General features: G+C 51.2%; 1 protein-coding gene across 1 annotated transcript in view; it reads left to right on the top strand.

The window, feature by feature from the left end:
* Positions 1-22,181, top strand: part of TDRD5 (tudor domain containing 5) — a 2,293,977-nt gene that overhangs the window by 1,737,777 nt on the left and 534,019 nt on the right. The gene's annotated exons all lie outside the window — the stretch shown is intronic.

Here is a 22,181-nt window from a genome sequence, read left to right as displayed (position 1 = left end):
CACCGGATTCCGCCAGTTGGGCAACAGTGTTTGCTTTCGACGGCAGGGATGGCTCAAGGCAACTGATTTCCGCCAGGACGTGCAAACCAGAGTTTTGGACATGCCCTTCGACGGGAACAACCCGTTTGGAAAAACAGTGGATGAGTCACTTCAGGCCATCAAGACTGACACGGAGACGGCTCGGGCCTTGGGAGTGTTGCAGCAACGCCGGCTGCCCTTTCGGAACGCCGGAGGCAAAAACGGTGCCTCCAGGGGATACGGCGGCGGCTCCTCGACGTACCGCCAGGCAGCCCGCTCCTCGTTGCAGGAGGCCTACAGAGGACGTGGCAAGTCAGGAGGATCTCATCGTCGTCTCCAAGATGGCCAGGGTGGCAAGGCCGCATCCAAGCAGGACTGAACCGGCCGTTGCGTCGGGCGCCCACCCGAGCACCCCGGTGGGAGGCCGGCTGGCAAAGTTCATCAGCGTGTGGGAGTCCATCTCCACCGACCGTTGGGTGCTGGATGCCCTGGCCCACGGGCACAATCAAATTTCTAAAGAAGTTCCCCCACATTCCTTTCGTGGCCAGGAAGGAAAGTCACGTCCCTCTACTGCTGTTAGAAGTAAGGGCGATGCTCAAGAAAGGTGCCATCGAGTTGGTCCCCAAAAGGCTCTGGGGCTCTGGAGTATACTCAAGGTACTTCCTCATCAGAAAGAAGACAGGCGGTTGGCGCCCCATCCTGGACCTGCAGCGGTTAAACAAGTACATCAAGGCGCAAAAGTTCAGGATGGTCACCCTCCAGCACATGCTGGGACAGCTGGAGGAGGGCGACTGCCTATCGTCGCTGGGCTTGCAGGATGCTTACTTCCACATCCCCATTCTAAAAGGACACCGGAAGTTTCTCAGATTCGTAGTCCAGGGGCGGCACTACCAATTCAAGGCACTGCCGTTCGGGCTGAAGTCAGCAACCAGGGTGTTTACCAAGTACCTCGCACCAGTGGCGGCGCGGCTGTGCCTTCGGGGGATCCACGTCTACTCCTACCTGGACGATTGGCTCATCCGTGCAAGGACCGGAGAACTCGCTGTCGAGCGCACGGCGGAGACAGTCCAACTTCTCACGGACCTGGGATTCTCCATCAACTACTCGAAATCCCACCTGGTCCCGTCACAGGTCGCACTGTTTCTGGGAGCCAAGCTCGATACAGTGGCGTGGGTGGCCTCGCCGTCGGAGGAAAGGACGGAGGCCAGCTTGGGCAAGGTGCAGCGCCTGCTGGCCGCGGACGTGGCCAGGGTGAGATCCATCAAGTCCCTGCTCGGAATGATGTCCTCTTGCATCTACCTGGTGCGCCTGTGCAGGCTACGGATTCGTCCTCTACAAGAGTTCCTCGACGCCCGTTGGATAGAAGCGACGGGCAGCTTCGAAGATAGGATCCCGCTCAACAAGGCTTTCCGCCAAGCGATCCGATGGTGGGGCACCCGTTCGCATCTCACGGCGGGCAAGGACTTCCAGACCCCGGTACATCAGGAGACTGTGACGACTGACACCTCCCTGGATGGATGGGGAGCGCACATCGGAGATCTGCACGCGAGAGGCCTTTACCGCCCGGAGGTCTCTCCACATCAACATCCTGGAGCTGCGAGCAGTGTTCTGGGCCCTCTGGTCGTTTCTCCCGTCCCTCAAGGACAAGGTGGTGAGGGTCTTCACCGACAACGCCACCACGATGTTCTACATCCGGAAGCAGGGAGGCACCAGGTCCCCAGCCCTGTCCAAGGAGGCCCAGGATCTGTGGCACTGGGCCGTCGCCAAGGGGATGTTTCTGGTGCCCTTCCATCTAGCAGGAATAAAGAACGTCATTGCCGACTCACTCAGCAGGGAACTGCGCTCGTGCCACGAGTGGGAGCTGCATCAGGATCAAGTGGATCGGCTTTTCCAACGATGGGGCAAACCCCAGATCGACCTGTTTGCGACGGTGACGAACTCCAAGTGCCAGAGGTTCGCCTGCAGGTTTCCGCAGCCGAGGAGCATGGGCGATGCTTTCTCGTTCCCCCGGGATGGCCTGTTCCTGTATGCATTCCCTCCGTTGCTGTTGCTGCTCCGACTCATCAACCAACTCAAGAGGTCCCGGTGCAGAATGATCCTCGTCGCACCGGCGTGGCTGAGACAGATCTGGTTCCCGGACCTTCTGGACTTGTCAGCGTCCCCCCCCCCAGTCAGACTGTCGACGGACGCAGATCTTCTCTCCAGAGAAGGAAGCACCATCCTCCATCACGACCCGGAGTCGCTGAACTTGCAGGCCTGGCTCCTGCAGCACTAGAGTTTGGAGGTTACGATATCCCGGCGGACTGCAAGGAGGTGCTTGCAAAGGCCAGGGCGTCCTCAACTCTGAAGTGCTACGGACTCAAGTGGAAGAGGTTCTCTGTCTGGTGCCGTGCACAGAAGATTAACCCTCTGCGAATTACGGCCCCTCAAGTGCTGCCGTACCTGCTGTCGCTGGCCAAGGCGGGCCTGGCTCACGCTTCCATCAAGAGCCATCTTGCAGCGATTTCCCGTTACACCAGAACTACGGGACGGTCATCCCTGTGGTCTCATCGCCTGGTGAAGGAGTTTATGAAGGGACTGTTCGATCGTTCACGCCGGTGAAGGCTCTGGCCCCGGTGTGGGAGTTCAACGTGATGCTGACTAGGCTCATGGGACCGCCATTTGAGCCTCTGCATTCGGCACCGTTGAAATTCCTGTCGTGGAAAACAGCGTTCCTTGTGGCCATCACCTCCACGCGAGTGGGAGAGATGTAGGCCCTATCCTGCAAGCCCCCATACTTGACTTTTCACGAGATGAGGGTGGTGCTGAGGACGCACCCCTCCTTCATGCACAAGGTGCCGTCAGACTTCCACCTCAACGAGCCCTTGGTGTTGCCAGTTTTCTTCCCGTCGCCTTTGTCACTGGCTGAGAGGACTTTGCACTCGCTGGATGTAGCTAGAGGGCTGAAGTTCTACGTGGACCGCACAAAGAGTTTTCGGAAGACATTACAGCTTTTTGTGAACTTTGGACCTATGAATCAAGGGAAGGCCCTCTCGAAGGCTTCCATTTCCAGATGGCTCTCCGGCTTCATCATGCACTGTCATTGGTTGGCAAACCAACCGTTGCCCGGCCGTCCGAATGCCCATTCGACCAGAGCGATCGCTGCTACTACGGCGTTCTTGTCTGGTGTGCCCCTGCTGGACATCTGCAGGGCTGCTACGTGGAGGTCGACACACACCTTCACGAAATTCTACTGCGTCGACCGGGATTCCAGGGAGGAGTCCAGAGGCGGCCAAGCAGTGCTGCGCAACCTGTTCGCCTGAAGGTGGGCCTGGTGAGGAGGTAAGAGTTGCTTAATGTTGAGTTTATGTAATGCTTAATGTTGAGCCTTGCCACCTCCCGTGGCTGTGAATGAGTGTACTTCTATGTATTCTTACATCCATGAGCATGTGAATCCATGCCAGACCCCATGCTGGAGAAGGAACAAGTTACTTACCTGTAACTGTTGTTCTCCAGCATGGGTCTGGCATGGATTCGCATGCGAACCCTCCCTCCTACCACTCTGCGGCTCTTCACTTGGTCATACTGCCACTTTACGTGCTACCAAATCTGAGGATGGCTGCCAGGGGCGGGGCTTAGGGAGAGGGCAGTCATTGGCTGGGGACAGTATGACCCAGAGACCAGTGATTGGTTACTACTAAGAAAGACAGATCAGAAACAAAACTGATACTGATTTTTTCTTTACTGAGGATTCCCAGCCTGACAACGGGGAATATTCATGAGCATGCGAATCAATGCCAGACCCATGCTCGAGAACAATAGTTACAGGTAAGTAACTTGTTCCTTATCCTGCTCCCTCCACTTCCAAATACCTTTCATTTGGTTACGTTTAATGAAATTGCAGGAAGGGTTCCAGGACCAACCGACTCCCAAGGGTCATCTATCTGGCAGTTGTAGCCGGCAGTCACCACGGTCACGGACGCTTCCCTGGCAAGATGAGGAACTCATCTGCACAATCCTTCTGTGAGCAGTCTGGAAAGGCCAGAAGAATTCCTTCCACATCAGTTTGCTGGAATTTAGGGCAGTTCATCTTGCATTGTGATCTTTCTTACCATCAATTCTAGGTTTGATTGTCCAAGTTCTCCCTGACGGCACCATGCCATGCACTGCATTAAAGACATGGGCTTTGCGGGTAGGTCATTCTCCTGTGGTTTTTGGCGATCAAGAGCAGGGAGAAGGTGATCGATTCTCACTTTGCTGACATTTTGAGTACTCGGGTAGACATGCTGAGCCTGCTTTTAGGAGCTGAATGCATTGTTTGTGAACAGATGTTCTCTGTTTTGCAGCTTCCCCAGAAAAACCTGTTCATGTCCAGCTTGAACACTAAATGGTATGGTAATGTTTATTTGTAAAGCGCCTATACACAAGGCAAGTGTTTCAAAGCGCTCAAGGAGGGAGGGAACAAGGGGAAAAAACAACAGTCATTCAGAGCCCTTGAATTTCTAAATGATACAAATCAGTGCAGGAAGAATAAGTGCAAATAGTACAATTAACAGCGTAGATAACAGCAAATAGGTCTGACTATTATTCTGCAAGTGTATTGAGGTGCCACCATGCAAGGAAGGGAGTCAGGGAGATAGATAATCTTCAAGGCATGATACGTTCAGATTGTGCAAATGTGAAATCTTTGTCTTCAACGTGTTCCCTTCGATAGGTGCCCTGTAGAATGCACTCGTGATTCCCTGTGTTCCACCTGGGGAGTGTGTTCCTCCTTATCCACCTTTCTCTCTTGCGCTTCTGACGTTGAAGCAAATCAGAACAATGACCTTGATCGCTTTGACCTGGGCCCAAGTACCTTCTACTCCATATTGCCAGACTTGCCGCTTTACCCTCCTTGAACTATCCCTCACATGGAAGATCTTCTGACCGAAGTTGAGCCAGGGTTCTTTATCCCAATACTGGAGCCCTGAGCCTTCAAGCGGGGCTATTGAGAAGTTGAGGTACAATGACTGAGAGCTCTCCGAGAATGTTTTTGGTGTGGGGTTTTCAGCGAGGTGCCTATTCACCAGTGGATTCTGTGATAGGGTTATTGTGTTGTTGTGTCCCATTGGGATGATTTTCGATGTTCTTCTGTCACTGGCCATGGCAGACATACACATTGGTATGGTGAAGGGCTAAATGACAGTGTTTTCTTTTTTTTCAGACAGACATCTGAACAAGGGTCCTAATTTCCTGTCCCATTGGTTTTGCAGTTTTTGAAGGGTTTGTGGGGAAAGGCTGCTCTCAAAGCCCTTTAGTAGCCCCCCCCCATGGCACCTTAACTTGGTCCTTGTCTTATTGTGGCTCTGTTTAAGCCTCTGCACTAAGTTTCTGCAGGTCGCATTTCCAGTAGCACTTACTTCAGCCAGATGAATTTCCGACTTAGGCGCTTTAGGTCGTGCCACCTTTGTTGCAGTTTTGTTTGGAAAAGGTTATCCTTTGGGACAACCCCTTCTTTCTCTCTTAAGGTGATTTCCCAGTTCCACTTGTAACAAAAAACCTGCATTCTGTTATACTTTCCCTCCTCTTTGGAGGAGAGGTTTCATAGGTTAAATTGCAGGACGGCTTTACAATTCTTTGTGTTCAAAACGAATGAATTTAGAATCGAGAGCCAATTTGTTGTTTTTGCCAGTTCATAGAAAGGAAAGGCAATCGCAAAACAAACCTTCCATCAGCGGAAAGAAAATACCTGAAGCTCTTAGACTAAAGCACATTCAACTAGATGATAGGCAGGTACATTGGCCGTATGGCAGGGATATGCCAAGTAACAACTTCGGCCTTGTTGCATACTTCCTCAAAGAATTATCATTTGTACTACCTGGCTAGCACGGGCACAATGCTAGGATAGTCTGTGTTAACTTATTCCATCTTGGGATAAAGACCTTGGGGATTTGCTGGCCAGAAGATGATCCTCCCCAAGCTTACAAAGAGAGCATCATTCCTTAGTGTGAGCCAGATAACACATTAATGCTCCACTGATGTCTTAAACAACTGAGCTCCCTGTCAGGGTCCTACTGAGGGAACGGGAAGAAAGTGGGAATGAGACCTTCTGATGAATGTGAAAGGAAGAGGCCATTTCTGGAAGGTAACATATCGTACGTGTATAAACATTAAATAGTTCAGAAGCTGCAAAGGCTTGGGTTTCACTGACCCTTCTGTCAGTTATTAATGCCACTAGGAGAACTGTTCTCCATGTAACACGTTTGATACCCACTGATCCTAGGGTTTCAAAAGGCTTATGCGCCATGGCTGCCTGCACCACATTAAGATCCCAGAAAGGATGGGGTCAGCTAAATTGAAGGAAAAGCTTAGTATGACCCTCCAAATGCATAACATAGGGATTTGCTGAAGAGATTGCAAGGGAATTCGAATTTCTGTAGGCCCAAATAGCGTCATGCATGTATCAACCTGAACGAGGGGCGGACTGGTTTATCGGCATCTGCATCTGAATCAAAATGGACTTTGGATGGCCCTGGGGCTGATTTTTATAAACCAGTCTGGGGCAGGTTGTTTTGGCCACATTAATAAGCTGGAGCTGGGCTGGATTATTGTAACTGAAGTTGTACTTGTTTGTTTTTTTTTTTTTTTTTTTTTAAAGGACTTTATTCACACCAAACAACAATACAAATCAAACACGCAGTGCAATTTGCAACAGTTCAATTTTCAACTATTTAATCTTGATCACTGCTCTCCCCCTCCCACCCCCTTCATGAGCCTGTTTGTTCCTCTCACCCTGTATCTGCTGCAAGTGGCGGGGTCGCTATCCGCGGATTCTGTCGGATCTTGTATTGCTCCGAACATTTCAGCTATTAATGATTTCCATGCCATCAGGGTTCCCGCCTCTTCTTCCCCCCCTCACACCGCTCGCCCCTTGCCATACCATCGTTTCAGCCTCCGCCCACTTCTGCAACTCCTTCCACCACACCTCCACCCGTGGCTTGTGACACGTCTTCCATCCCATGGCAATTCTTCGTTTTGCAAGCACATATGCCAAATCTTTCAGTTTCCCAACATGCTTAAGTTTCTGCGGCCTAGGGAACCCTCCCAGCAAGCAGGCCCAGGCTGTGTCTATGATGATCGTAACCCCCTTTTCCGCCAGTTTCTGTGCCACTTCACCCCAGAAACGCTCAATTACTGGGCATGACCAAAACATGTGTGTCATGTCAGCATTTTCCTCATCGCATTTGGGTCATGCCTGTCGTCCCGCATTTTCAAACCATGATATCCTCCGAGGTGTCATGTATGCTCTATGCATTATATACAACTGAAGTTGTACTTGTTACGTTGCCTCACACAGCCTGCCACCAGCTAGCTGTAAAGCGGTAAACTGATGTGTTTATGATTAGAATGCACTCAATGACAGTCGGAGAACATCATCAAAGAAAAGTTAACACTTAATGTTAACTTTGCTCGGATGATGCACAAAGTGCATGAGTCGTGGGGCTGCCAGTGCCCCAGCCATCCACTGGCTTGGCACCAGGAAGGCAGCTTCACGTTCTCTTCGAGAACACCAACAATTCCTGTCATGGGTGCTGGGCTCTACATCAAGTTTGCTTTTGCCTGCCTTGGGTGGGGGGCAGGGTGAGGCTGACCCATGGATGACTCTTGAGCCTCGCCCTCTCAGGGCAGGGTCTGGGGGGGGGGGGGGCCTGTTGATATGTAGCAGGCTGGCAGTGGCAGCCAATCATGCTCAAGACACGTGGGCCATCATGCGCATTGGTGTGTTGCTGGGTGCGGCACCCAGCACAATGCGCAGATATTTGAAAGGAAGTGTTGATGACAGAGGAGGGAGCAGGCCTCAAGAAAAGCACACCCGACAACCACGAGTGGCCTATTCGAGCTGCCTGGCCCAGCCGTAAACTGCAATGGAGAGTCTCTGGAGACCGAATTTGTGCACATGGGTTACACACATTAAGTAATTAAAACATAAAATTGAATGGGCCAGTGGGGGTCGGGAGTCGGAGAAGAGGCAGTCACTTTGAATGAGAACAGTCAAGTGAAGTGTTTGTAATTAATTGTTACTATCTCTGTTAATCGAGAAAAGGCCAGAGCACTGCCACTCAAGTCAGTGTGGGTCACGGCCGTGCAATCATTGTGTCAGCATGACTAACACCACTTGCAACTCAAACCACAAGGGGATGTTTGAGCACAGACAAAAACAAATATGAAAACAAAAATCACATTTCCAATCAGATTAAATGAGGGTCTTTTGAATGAAGATCAGGTTTTCTCAAAAACCTGTTGCAGGCAGCAGCATCCCTCCCATCCATGGCATATGGTGGTGGGAGCATGAGATGACTTAAACTTGATGTTGGTCCTGACTCTGTATCCGCAGCTGGTGCGGAAGGGAGCCGTGTCGTGGTCTGCGTGGTCATTGCTTGCAGCACCTGGCTCAGTGTGGGCTAGACAAAGGTGGAAGGCCAGCCTTTGTAGTAGTCCTACTCGTTACAAAAGTGCACCATGGGTGTGGGGAAGACTGAATCCTAAAACGACCCGTTTGTGTGTGCATAAATGTGCACGTGCAGGATTGCCAATTTGAATGAATGGCAGACCAAACACGCTTAAAGTAGTGTGGACTCAGCGTACATGGAAGAGCTTCCCTGGATAGACCGGGTGCAGGGAAAGGTGAAAGATCCTGTCCTGGTGGCGCATGCAGGGCCTAGGTATCCTGGTTGATGTTGTTTTTTCAGAAATAGTATCATTGTGCAGTCTTTCATTCTACTGATTGAAACGTCGACCTGCTCCAAATTCCCATTCCCCTTTTATCTTCCTGTCTCCATACTCCATATTCTATAAATCTGGCCACAGGGATTCGATTGAATCAGATTTCTAATAATGTGGGCCCAGGGTTTCTTAGGGACCTGGCTGTCCATGATGCTTGTCTGTGCATAAGGTGTTTATGGTGCAGCTCAGTTGATTTGTTGGAGGCAGCACCACTGATGCTCGCTAGTGGACACTGAGTTTCTGGTCGCAGGTCCAAGTCACTCTGTGCTTGTGTATCCATTTTAAGATAGCCCGGGCCAGACCCGCACTTCTTTGGGGTGCTACTCGTTGGGAGGGCTCCACAAACAGGGGAGGTCCGACTACAATTTAGGCAAATTATGCGGGACAAAGTCAGGACAGAGTTACCAAATGTGCAGCCTAATGTATAAAACATTAATTATAGTCTGTGATGCTACTCAGCGAAATAAATGTTTATGCTGCTGTCAAAGGTGCTATGCTCCTGTCAGTGCTGCTTGGTCTGATATTTCTTTGTATTGGTAACTGTGGTCCAGGAGATGAAAACCCCGTTACAACGGAAGTCACAGAATATTATTTTAAGTCAATCAACACTGGAAACAAGACGACAAAGAAGTCATCGCCAAACATAGTAGCGCGCCCGACGTACAACTACGTCTCTTTCTTTTACTCACAGATTTAACAATGCCAGCATCCCCATAACAGTGACGCCCTGTGAAGCCAAAATGGCCCTGGGCAGCCACTGGACTGCGGGCTGCCCAGAAGGTGAGAGAGTAGCCGTGGTAAGCGCTCAGAGAGTAGCCGTGGTAAGTGTGGTGTGTGGCTCTCCAGCCTATGAAACCACTGTGAAGATCTCAACGGGCCACGGTTGCAGCAGCGATCATTGCGGGGACCCTCCATGGCTGCCGAGAGAATGTTTTCAGGTGCAGGCCATGCGCAGTCAGATCAGGTGACCACCACATGGTGAATGGGCCACCCAGCAGAAAAGAAACTGGGGACCAGGCCCCAACTGTCATCTGGGGCAGGACTACCCTCCCTGATTAAAGACAGCCCCAATGAAGGTAATGATAAGGGTGGCTGTCTCCAGCAGTGCCCACTATGTTCTATAATGCATTATATGTTTTATGTCAATGAGAGCAGGTAAATCAGTGTTGCAGCGTGGCTGTTTCTCATAAAGTAGTTTCAATTACAAAGATGGATGTTCTGCCCTGCGTTTTATTTATTTTTTTGTGACTTATGATTAAGAAAGGAGAGGGATGTGGTCCCTGAAGAACTTTTGTCGGTCTGAAATCCATTCAACACTTTCCATTTTGTCTTCTTATTAAAACATTCTGAATGTTGTAGACAATTGTTTACTGTGGCGATAATAATTGAACTCCCATTATCAAACATTTTATAATTGATCTCAATATCTGCAAGCGAACAGACAGCACGTGTCACATACCATTTCACCATTTGGTCCTCCAAATCCTAAAACACAGATTTTGCCTGATGTTCGTTTGCATAACTTCTCAAACCCCTCACACCTTGCCATTACCCTCTCTGGAATTGCAAACCCCTCACACCTTGCCTTTACCCCTCTGGTATTGCAACCTCTTCAGCAAATCTCTCTGCTTCTTTGTGAGGAAGCACTGGAGCTTGTTCCATCTGCTGAAGAGGGGTAATGCTGGTATTCCTGTTACTTCCTGGATGCCAATAAAATGTGGATCACAGACCCGTGTTAAATCTGAGAGTTCTTAACAAGCTCCACTGCACCCTTAACATGCTCCAAGGACCGATTCAAAATGAACCCTGTGGTAGATCCTCCAGACTTGGGAGCTGCATGACTGGCTTGTGTCTTTAAATTTGCAAGATATGTACTTTCATGTCCCTCCGCGTATTTGAATTACCTTTGTTTTGTGGAGGGAAGCACTCCTAACTAGTTTGCAATTCTTCCATTCAACCTTACTTTGTTTCAAAGCATATTCAAGAAGGTTATGGCAGTGGTTGCAGCAAATCTTCACACAACAGGGTCTATGGCTTTCTCTATCACAAAAACTGTCTCTTTAAGCCCAAGTCAGAGGAATTCATTCTAGAGGACTTCCAGATGACGCGCAACCCCCTGCATCAGTTAGATTTTTCTGTCAACCTTAAGTAGTTCTTTCTGAGCCCCTTCCAAATGCCTGTGGTTTATAGGGGAAATACAAGATACAAAGCAAGGTTTGGCTTTCCCCTTCCACAGAAAGAGTGAAAAGCATCTAGTCAATGGTGGATCTTTTTCTAGTTGAATGTCGGACTTCCATCTTGGGTTTTCTTGAGGATGCTAAGGCTAATGGCATCTGGCATCTTCATAGTCCTGGAAGCAAGTCTATGTGTGCATTAAGTATAGTGGTCCCAGTTCACCATGGACATGAAGATCGTTCTCCAGCATGGGATTCACATGCTCATGAATATTCCCCGTCGTCAGGCTGGGAATCCTCGGTAAAGAAAAAATCAGTATCAGTTTCGTTTCTGATCTGTCCGTCTTTGTAGTAACCAATCACTGGTTTCTCGGTCATACTGCCCCCAGCCAATGACTGCCCTCTCCCTAAGCCCCTCCCCTGGCAGCCATCCTCAGATTTTTACCGCACGTGCAAGTGTTGGGAGTCCTCCTGCTATAGCTCTTGAGCTTTTACTGCGTTTTGCATTTTTTCAAGGAGTTTTATCTCATTTTTTCGGTCAATCGAGCCTAAAGTTCCACCGTTTCAACTTCCGATAAAACGGAGAACCGTTTCAGAATTTTCTACGCCCCTCAAGGGCGAAGTTTTCGGCGAGTTATGCTTCTTGGAAGATTCCAGAAGATCTGAGGCCTACCTCGTGGACATGGCCCAGGACAAGGGAAGCTCGACACCCGGATCCAAGCTGTTCAGGAACTGCCCTGGATGCGGATTACAGAATGTTTTCAAGGAGGATGAGCATTCGAGATGTCTCTACTGCCTTCACGAAGACAAAATGCACGTGGAGAAGGACTGTGCGTTTTGCAAGAACTTGTAGGAACGGACTATGAGGGATCGTCGGATCTGCCTCGCCAGCTGGCTGAAGAAGGGCCCAGCAGATGAGAAGAAGAAGTCTGAACGGTGTTCTAAGTCTTGTGAGGGCGCCCCAGCGACTGGGGCCCAACAGAAGGCAAAGCACCACGAGTCCGCAGGCACTAGGAGCGCCGAAGGGGCGGGCTCTTCGGCTGCCCGGCAGGGCGCACTTTCACCGATGCCATCAACCACGAGCCAACGCTCTGGCTCAGGAAAGAGAAAATCTGAGAACCCGGCTAAGCTTCTGGAGAGGCCCCGGTCAATCTCGAAGGGATCAGCCGAGGGGGAGCGAGGCGGTGACCCCTCACCAAGGTGAAGGTCTCAAGCGTGCCCATGGTGGTGAAGGCCTTGATTCACCAGGAGAAGGCCTCTCTCGAGGGAGTCGCAATGGCCCTGGTGAAGCCTGTGGAGGCGACCTCAGGGCCTAGAGTTTCCCTTCCGCCACGGAGGGAATCCTCTTATCAGCCCATCGATAAGACCCCCGTGAAGACCCCAGTGGAAAAAGAGGGGGGGGCGGTAGCAGACACGGATACAGCCTCTGAGGAGGAGCTGGTTGAAGGCGTGCAGGACCTCAACAAGACGTTTGAGAAGGTCCGGTCCCACGGGGGAAACCCAGAGGAGGCAGACGAAGCGAGCAATGACGGCGCCGACAACACTCCCTTGGAGGAGGAGCAACCATTGCGCCCGTCGCAGCCAGGGCCCGAGCCTCAGGACAATTCGGCGGCCATTTTGATGGCAATCCAAACCTTATGTACGGAGATAAGGACGAGAGTGCCCCTCACCCCAACGGATGACCCAACAGAGCCGGGCCCGTCGGAAAGCCCTCCGAACAAGCGGATGAGGGTTCACCCCCTAACCCTCCACCCGCCTTTAAAGCCCTTGCGGCCCGCTCAGCCTTCATCTCCTTCCCCTGTCTCGGGGGATGACACGGAGACGGCCACGGCAGGGACGGATGACGACGGTGGTGACAACGGGATGGGCCTGCCATCACCACTCGCGCGGGCCTCCCCGCTCGACGAATTTGGCTCCTTCCACGCCATGATTGCCAGGGCATCCAAGCTTTTTCAGCTCTGCCCTGAGGAACAGAAGAAGGAATTTTTCCTCTATCAGCGGCACAAGGCCAAGAGGAAGACGGTCCTCGCGGTACCATTGATTGACCACATTTGGGAGGAGGGACTTGCCCTCCTAAAGAACCCATCCATGATGCCTGCCAAGAGGGATCGGTATGAGAAGAAGTACCGGGTTCCCGATTTTGCCCCTTGGTGCCTTAGGGCACAAACGACCCCGGTTTCGGTCGTCCCGGCGGCGGCCAAGAAGAAAGCGGCGGGCGCGTCATCCTCAACTTCGCCCTCCCCACCTGACGGCAAGGGAAAGAAGCTGGACGCCATGGGACGACGAGTCATCTCGTCTGTGGCGACGACAATTAAGGCGGCCAATGCCCTAACGATTGTGGCCCACTACGACAGGAAGCTGTGGTACAAGATCGCTCCCCTGCTGGACTTCCTACCGGACGACAAGAGGTCGGAGGCCCTGGAGATCCTGCAGGAAGGTGAGGTGGCATCGGACCACGCCATAACGGTGGCCACGGATATCGCTGACACCGGATTCCGCCAGTTGGGCAACAGTGTTTGCTTTCGACGGCAGGGATGGCTCAAGGCAACTGATTTCCGCCAGGACGTGCAAACCAGAGTTTTGGACATGCCCTTCGACGGGAACAACCTGTTTGGAAAAACAGTGGATGAGTCACTTCAGGCCATCAAGACTGACACGGAGACGGCTCGGGCCTTGGGAGTGTTGCAGCAACGCCGGCTGCCCTTTCGGAACGCCGGAGGCAAAAACGGTGCCTCCAGGGGATACGGCGGCGGCTCCTCGACGTACCGCCAGGCAGCCCGCTCCTCGTTGCAGGAGGCCTACAGAGGACGTGGCAAGTCAGGAGGATCTCATCGTCGTCTCCAAGATGGCCAGGGTGGCAAGGCCGCATCCAAGCAGGACTGAACCGGCCGTTGCGTCGGGCGCCCACCCGAGCACCCCGGTGGGAGGCCGGCTGGCAAAGTTCATCAGCGTGTGGGAGTCCATCTCCACCGACCGTTGGGTGCTGGATGCCCTGGCCCACGGGCACAATCAAATTTCTAAAGAAGTTCCCCCACATTCCTTTCGTGGCCAGGAAGGAAAGTCACGTCCCTCTACTGCTGTTAGAAGTAAGGGCGATGCTCAAGAAAGGTGCCATCGAGTTGGTCCCCAAAAGGCTCTGGGGCTCTGGAGTATACTCAAGGTACTTCCTCATCAGAAAGAAGACAGGCGGTTGGCGCCCCATCCTGGACCTGCAGCGGTTAAACAAGTACATCAAGGCGCAAAAGTTCAGGATGGTCACCCTCCAGCACATGCTGGGACAGCTGGAGGAGGGCGACTGCCTATCGTCGCTGGGCTTGCAGGATGCTTACTTCCACATCCCCATTCTAAAAGGACACCGGAAGTTTCTCAGATTCGTAGTCCAGGGGCGGCACTACCAATTCAAGGCACTGCCGTTCGGGCTGAAGTCAGCAACCAGGGTGTTTACCAAGTACCTCGCACCAGTGGCGGCGCGGCTGTGCCTTCGGGGGATCCACGTCTACTCCTACCTGGACGATTGGCTCATCCGTGCAAGGACCGGAGAACTCGCTGTCGAGCGCACGGCGGAGACAGTCCAACTTCTCACGGACCTGGGATTCTCCATCAACTACTCGAAATCCCACCTGGTCCCGTCGCAGGTCGCACTGTTTCTGGGAGCCAAGCTCGATACAGTGGCGTGGGTGGCCTCGCCGTCGGAGGAAAGGACGGAGGCCAGCTTGGGCAAGGTGCAGCGCCTGCTGGCCGCGGACGTGGCCAGGGTGAGATCCATCAAGTCCCTGCTCGGAATGATGTCCTCTTGCATCTACCTGGTGCGCCTGTGCAGGCTACGGATTCGTCCTCTACAAGAGTTCCTCGACGCCCGTTGGATAGAAGCGACGGGCAGCTTCGAAGATAGGATCCCGCTCAACAAGGCTTTCCGCCAAGCGATCCGATGGTGGGGCACCCGTTCGCATCTCACGGCGGGCAAGGACTTCCAGACCCCGGTACATCAGGAGACTGTGACGACTGACACCTCCCTGGATGGATGGGGAGCGCACATCGGAGATCTGCACGCGAGAGGCCTTTACCGCCCGGAGGTCTCTCCACATCAACATCCTGGAGCTGCGAGCAGTGTTCTGGGCCCTCTGGTCGTTTCTCCCGTCCCTCAAGGACAAGGTGGTGAGGGTCTTCACCGACAACGCCACCACGATGTTCTACATCCGGAAGCAGGGAGGCACCAGGTCCCCAGCCCTGTCCAAGGAGGCCCAGGATCTGTGGCACTGGGCCGTCGCCAAGGGGATGTTTCTGGTGCCCTTCCATCTAGCAGGAATAAAGAACGTCATTGCCGACTCACTCAGCAGGGAACTGCGCTCGTGCCACGAGTGGGAGCTGCATCAGGATCAAGTGGATCGGCTTTTCCAACGATGGGGCAAACCCCAGATCGACCTGTTTGCGACGGTGACGAACTCCAAGTGCCAGAGGTTCGCCTGCAGGTTTCCGCAGCCGAGGAGCATGGGCGATGCTTTCTCGTTCCCCCGGGATGGCCTGTTCCTGTATGCATTCCCTCCGTTGCTGTTGCTGCTCCGACTCATCAACCAACTCAAGAGGTCCCGGTGCAGAATGATCCTCGTCGCACCGGCGTGGCTGAGACAGATCTGGTTCCCGGACCTTCTGGACTTGTCAGCGTTCCCCCCCCCCAGTCAGACTGTCGACGGACGCAGATCTTCTCTCCAGAGAAGGAAGCACCATCCTCCATCACGACCCGGAGTCGCTGAACTTGCAGGCCTGGCTCCTGCAGCACTAGAGTTTGGAGGGTACGATATCCCGGCGGACTGCAAGGAGGTGCTTGCAAAGGCCAGGGCGTCCTCAACTCTGAAGTGCTACGGACTCAAGTGGAAGAGGTTCTCTGTCTGGTGCCGTGCACAGAAGATTAACCCTCTGCGAATTACGGCCCCTCAAGTGCTGCCGTACCTGCTGTCGCTGGCCAAGGCGGGCCTGGCTCACGCTTCCATCAAGAGCCATCTTGCAGCGATTTCCCGTTACACCAGAACTACGGGACGGTCATCCCTGTGGTCTCATCGCCTGGTGAAGGAGTTTATGAAGGGACTGTTCGATCGTTCACGCCGGTGAAGGCTCTGGCCCCGGTGTGGGAGTTCAACGTGATGCTGACTAGGCTCATGGGACCGCCATTTGAGCCTCTGCATTCGGCACCGTTGAAATTCCTGTCGTGGAAAACAGCGTTCCTTGTGGCCATCACCTCCACGCGAGTGGGAGAGATGTAGGCCCTATCCTGCAAGCCCCCATACTTGACTTTTCACGAGATGAGGGTGGTGCTGAGGACGCACCCCTCCTTCATGCACAAGGTGCCGTCAGACTTCCACCTCAACGAGCCCTTGGTGTTGCCAGTTTTCTTCCCGTCGCCTTTGTCACTGGCTGAGAGGACTTTGCACTCGCTGGATGTAGCTAGAGGGCTGAAGTTCTACGTGGACCGCACAAAGAGTTTTCGGAAGACATTACAGCTTTTTGTGAACTTTGGACCTATGAATCAAGGGAAGGCCCTCTCGAAGGCTTCCATTTCCAGATGGCTCTCCGGCTTCATCATGCACTGTCATTGGTTGGCAAACCAACCGTTGCCCGGCCGTCCGAATGCCCATTCGACCAGAGCGATCGCTGCTACTACGGCGTTCTTGTCTGGTGTGCCCCTGCTGGACATCTGCAGGGCTGCTACGTGGAGGTCGACACACACCTTCACGAAATTCTACTGCGTCGACCGGGATTCCAGGGAGGAGTCCAGAGGCGGCCAAGCAGTGCTGCGCAACCTGTTCGCCTGAAGGTGGGCCTGGTGAGGAGGTAAGAGTTGCTTAATGTTGAGTTTATGTAATGCTTAATGTTGAGCCTTGCCACCTCCCGTGGCTGTGAATGAGTGTACTTCTATGTATTCTTACATCCATGAGCATGTGAATCCATGCCAGACCCCATGCTGGAGAAGGAACAAGTTACTTACCTGTAACTGTTGTTCTCCAGCATGGGTCTGGCATGGATTCGCATGCGAACCCTCCCTCCTACCACTCTGCGGCTCTTCACTTGGTCATACTGCCACTTTACGTGCTACCAAATCTGAGGATGGCTGCCAGGGGCGGGGCTTAGGGAGAGGGCAGTCATTGGCTGGGGACAGTATGACCCAGAGACCAGTGATTGGTTACTACTAAGAAAGACAGATCAGAAACAAAACTGATACTGATTTTTTCTTTACTGAGGATTCCCAGCCTGACAACGGGGAATATTCATGAGCATGCGAATCAATGCCAGACCCATGCTCGAGAACAATAGTTACAGGTAAGTAACTTGTTCCTTATCCTGCTCCCTCCACTTCCAAATACCTTTCATTTGGTTACGTTTAATGAAATTGCAGGAAGGCTTCCAGGACCAACCGACTCCCAAGGGTCATCTATCTGGCAGTTGTAGCCGGCAGTCACCACGGTCACGGACGCTTCCCTGGCAAGATGAGGAACTCATCTGCACAATCCTTCTGTGAGCAGTCTGGAAAGGCCAGAAGAATTCCTTCCACATCAGTTTGCTGGAATTTAGGGCAGTTCATCTTGCATTGTGATCTTTCTTACCATCAATTCTAGGTTTGATTGTCCAAGTTCTCCCTGACGGCACCATGCCATGCACTGCATTAAAGACATGGGCTTTGCGGGTAGGTCATTCTCCTGTGGTTTTTGGCGATCAAGAGCAGGGAGAAGGTGATCGATTCTCACTTTGCTGACATTTTGAGTACTCGGGTAGACATGCTGAGCCTGCTTTTAGGAGCTGAATGCATTGTTTGTGAACAGATGTTCTCTGTTTTGCAGCTTCCCCAGAAAAACCTGTTCATGTCCAGCTTGAACACTAAATGGTATGGTAATGTTTATTTGTAAAGCGCCTATACACAAGGCAAGTGTTTCAAAGCGCTCAAGGAGGGAGGGAACAAGGGGAAAAAACAACAGTCATTCAGAGCCCTTGAATTTCTAAATGATACAAATCAGTGCAGGAAGAATAAGTGCAAATAGTACAATTAACAGCGTAGATAACAGCAAATAGGTCTGACTATTATTCTGCAAGTGTATTGAGGTGCCACCATGCAAGGAAGGGAGTCAGGGAGATAGATAATCTTCAAGGCATGATACGTTCAGATTGTGCAAATGTGAAATCTTTGTCTTCAACGTGTTCCCTTCGATAGGTGCCCTGTAGAATGCACTCGTGATTCCCTGTGTTCCACCTGGGGAGTGTGTTCCTCCTTATCCACTTTTCTCTCTTGCGCTTCTGACGTTGAAGCAAATCAGAACAATGACCTTGATCGCTTTGACCTGGGCCCAAGTACCTTCTACTCCATATTGCCAGACTTGCCGCTTTACCCTCCTTGAACTATCCCTCACATGGAAGATCTTCTGACCGAAGTTGAGCCAGGGTTCTTTATCCCAATACTGGAGCCCTGAGCCTTCAAGCGGGGCTATTGAGAAGTTGAGGTACAATGACTGAGAGCTCTCCGAGAATGTTTTTGGTGTGGGGTTTTCAGCGAGGTGCCTATTCACCAGTGGATTCTGTGATAGGGTTATTGTGTTGTTGTGTCCCATTGGGATGATTTTCGATGTTCTTCTGTCACTGGCCATGGCAGACATACACATTGGTATGGTGAAGGGCTAAATGACAGTGTTTTCTTTTTTTTCAGACAGACATCTGAACAAGGGTCCTAATTTCCTGTCCCATTGGTTTTGCAGTTTTTGAAGGGTTTGTGGGGAAAGGCTGCTCTCAAAGCCCTTTAGTAGCCCCCCCCCCCCATGGCACCTTAACTTGGTCCTTGTCTTATTGTGGCTCTGTTTAAGCCTCTGCACTAAGTTTCTGCAGGTCGCATTTCCAGTAGCACTTACTTCAGCCAGATGAATTTCCGACTTAGGCGCTTTAGGTCGTGCCACCTTTGTTGCAGTTTTGTTTGGAAAAGGTTATCCTTTGGGACAACCCCTTCTTTCTCTCTTAAGGTGATTTCCCAGTTCCACTTGTAACAAAAAACCTGCATTCTGTTATACTTTCCCTCCTCTTTGGAGGAGAGGTTTCATAGGTTAAATTGCAGGACGGCTTTACAATTCTTTGTGTTCAAAACGAATGAATTTAGAATCGAGAGCCAATTTGTTGTTTTTGCCAGTTCATAGAAAGGAAAGGCAATCGCAAAACAAACCTTCCATCAGCGGAAAGAAAATACCTGAAGCTCTTAGACTAAAGCACATTCAACTAGATGATAGGCAGGTACATTGGCCGTATGGCAGGGATATGCCAAGTAACAACTTCGGCCTTGTTGCATACTTCCTCAAAGAATTATCATTTGTACTACCTGGCTAGCACGGGCACAATGCTAGGATAGTCTGTGTTAACTTATTCCATCTTGGGATAAAGACCTTGGGGATTTGCTGGCCAGAAGATGATCCTCCCCAAGCTTACAAAGAGAGCATCATTCCTTAGTGTGAGCCAGATAACACATTAATGCTCCACTGATGTCTTAAACAACTGAGCTCCCTGTCAGGGTCCTACTGAGGGAACGGGAAGAAAGTGGGAATGAGACCTTCTGATGAATGTGAAAGGAAGAGGCCATTTCTGGAAGGTAACATATCGTACGTGTATAAACATTAAATAGTTCAGAAGCTGCAAAGGCTTGGGTTTCACTGACCCTTCTGTCAGTTATTAATGCCACTAGGAGAACTGTTCTCCATGTAACACGTTTGATACCCACTGATCCTAGGGTTTCAAAAGGCTTATGCGCCATGGCTGCCTGCACCACATTAAGATCCCAGAAAGGATGGGGTCAGCTAAATTGAAGGAAAAGCTTAGTATGACCCTCCAAATGCATAACATAGGGATTTGCTGAAGAGATTGCAAGGGAATTCGAATTTCTGTAGGCCCAAATAGCGTCATGCATGTATCAACCTGAACGAGGGGCGGACTGGTTTATCGGCATCTGCATCTGAATCAAAATGGACTTTGGATGGCCCTGGGGCTGATTTTTATAAACCAGTCTGGGGCAGGTTTTTTTGGCCACATTAATAAGCTGGAGCTGGGCTGGATTATTGTAACTGAAGTTGTACTTGTTTGTTTTTTTTTTTTTTAAAGGACTTTATTCACACCAAACAACAATACAAATCAAACACGCAGTGCAATTTGCAACAGTTCAATTTTCAACTATTTAATCTTGATCACTGCTCTCCCCCTCCCACCCCCTTCATGAGCCTGTTTGTTCCTCTCACCCTGTATCTGCTGCAAGTGGCGGGGTCGCTATCCGCGGATTCTGTCGGATCTTGTATTGCTCCGAACATTTCAGCTATTAATGATTTCCATGCCATCAGGGTTCCCGCCTCTTCTTCCCCCCTCACACCGCTCGCCCCTTGCCATACCATCGTTTCAGCCTCCGCCCACTTCTGCAACTCCTTCCACCACACCTCCACCCGTGGCTTGTGACACGTCTTCCATCCCATGGCAATTCTTCGTTTTGCAAGCACATATGCCAAATCATTCAGTTTCCCAACATGCTTAAGTTTCTGCGGCCTAGGGAACCCTCCCAGCAAGCAGGCCCAGGCTGTGTCTATGATGATCGTAACCCCCTTTTCCGCCAGTTTCTGTGCCACTTCACCCCAGAAACGCTCAATTACTGGGCATGACCAAAACATGTGTGTCATGTCAGCATTTTCCTCATCGCATTTGGGTCATGCCTGTCGTCCCGCATTTTCAAACCATGATATCCTCCGAGGTGTCATGTATGCTCTATGCATTATATACAACTGAAGTTGTACTTGTTACGTTGCCTCACACAGCCTGCCACCAGCTAGCTGTAAAGCGGTAAACTGATGTGTTTATGATTAGAATGCACTCAATGACAGTCGGAGAACATCATCAAAGAAAAGTTAACACTTAATGTTAACTTTGCTCGGATGATGCACAAAGTGCATGAGTCGCGGGGCTGCCAGTGCCCCAGCCATCCACTGGCTTGGCACCAGGAAGGCAGCTTCACGTTCTCTTCGAGAACACCAACAATTCCTGTCATGGGTGGTGGGCTCTACATCAAGTTTGCTTTTGCCTGCCTTGGGTGGGGGGCAGGGTGAGGCTGACCCATGGATGACTCTTGAGCCTCGCCCTCTCAGGGCAGGGTCTGGGGGGGGGGCCTGTTGATATGTAGCAGGCTGGCAGTGGCAGCCAATCATGCTCAAGACACGTGGGCACCCAGCACAATGCGCAGATATTTGAAAGGAAGTGTTGATGACAGAGGAGGGAGCAGGCCTCAAGAAAAGCACACCCGACAACCACGAGTGGCCTATTCGAGCTGCCTGGCCCAGCCGTAAACTGCAATGGAGAGTCTCTGGAGACCGAATTTGTGCACATGGGTTACACACATTAAGTAATTAAAACATAAAATTGAATGGGCCAGTGGGGGTCGGGAGTCGGAGAAGAGGCAGTCACTTTGAATGAGAACAGTCAAGTGAAGTGTTTGTAATTAATTGTTACTATCTCTGTTAATCGAGAAAAGGCCAGAGCACTGCCACTCAAGTCAGTGTGGGTCACGGCCGTGCAATCATTGTGTCAGCATGACTAACACCACTTGCAACTCAAACCACAAGGGGATGTTTGAGCACAGACAAAAACAAATATGAAAACAAAAATCACATTTCCAATCAGATTAAATGAGGGTCTTTTGAATGAAGATCAGGTTTTCTCAAAAACCTGTTGCAGGCAGCAGCATCCCTCCCATCCATGGCATATGGTGGTGGGAGCATGAGATGACTTAAACTTGATGTTGGTCCTGACTCTGTATCCGCAGCTGGTGCGGAAGGGAGCCGTGTCGTGGTCTGCGTGGTCATTGCTTGCAGCACCTGGCTCAGTGTGGGCTAGACAAAGGTGGAAGGCCAGCCTTTGTAGTAGTCCTACTCGTTACAAAAGTGCACCATGGGTGTGGGGAAGACTGAATCCTAAAACGACCCGTTTGTGTGTGCATAAATGTGCACGTGCAGGATTGCCAATTTGAATGAATGGCAGACCAAACACGCTTAAAGTAGTGTGGACTCAGCGTACATGGAAGAGCTTCCCTGGATAGACCGGGTGCAGGGAAAGGTGAAAGATCCTGTCCTGGTGGCGCATGCAGGGCCTAGGTATCCTGGTTGATGTTGTTTTTTCAGAAATAGTATCATTGTGCAGTCTTTCATTCTACTGATTGAAACGTCGACCTGCTCCAAATTCCCATTCCCCTTTTAT

The sequence above is a fragment of the Ambystoma mexicanum genome, chromosome 1q (assembly GCF_040938575.1).
Source record: "Ambystoma mexicanum isolate Mex_15411 chromosome 1q, UKY_AmexF1_1, whole genome shotgun sequence".
NCBI lineage: Eukaryota > Metazoa > Chordata > Amphibia > Caudata > Ambystomatidae > Ambystoma > Ambystoma mexicanum.
The sequence above is the reverse complement of the archived record's forward strand: the minus strand, read 5'-3'. Positions and strand labels throughout refer to the sequence as shown.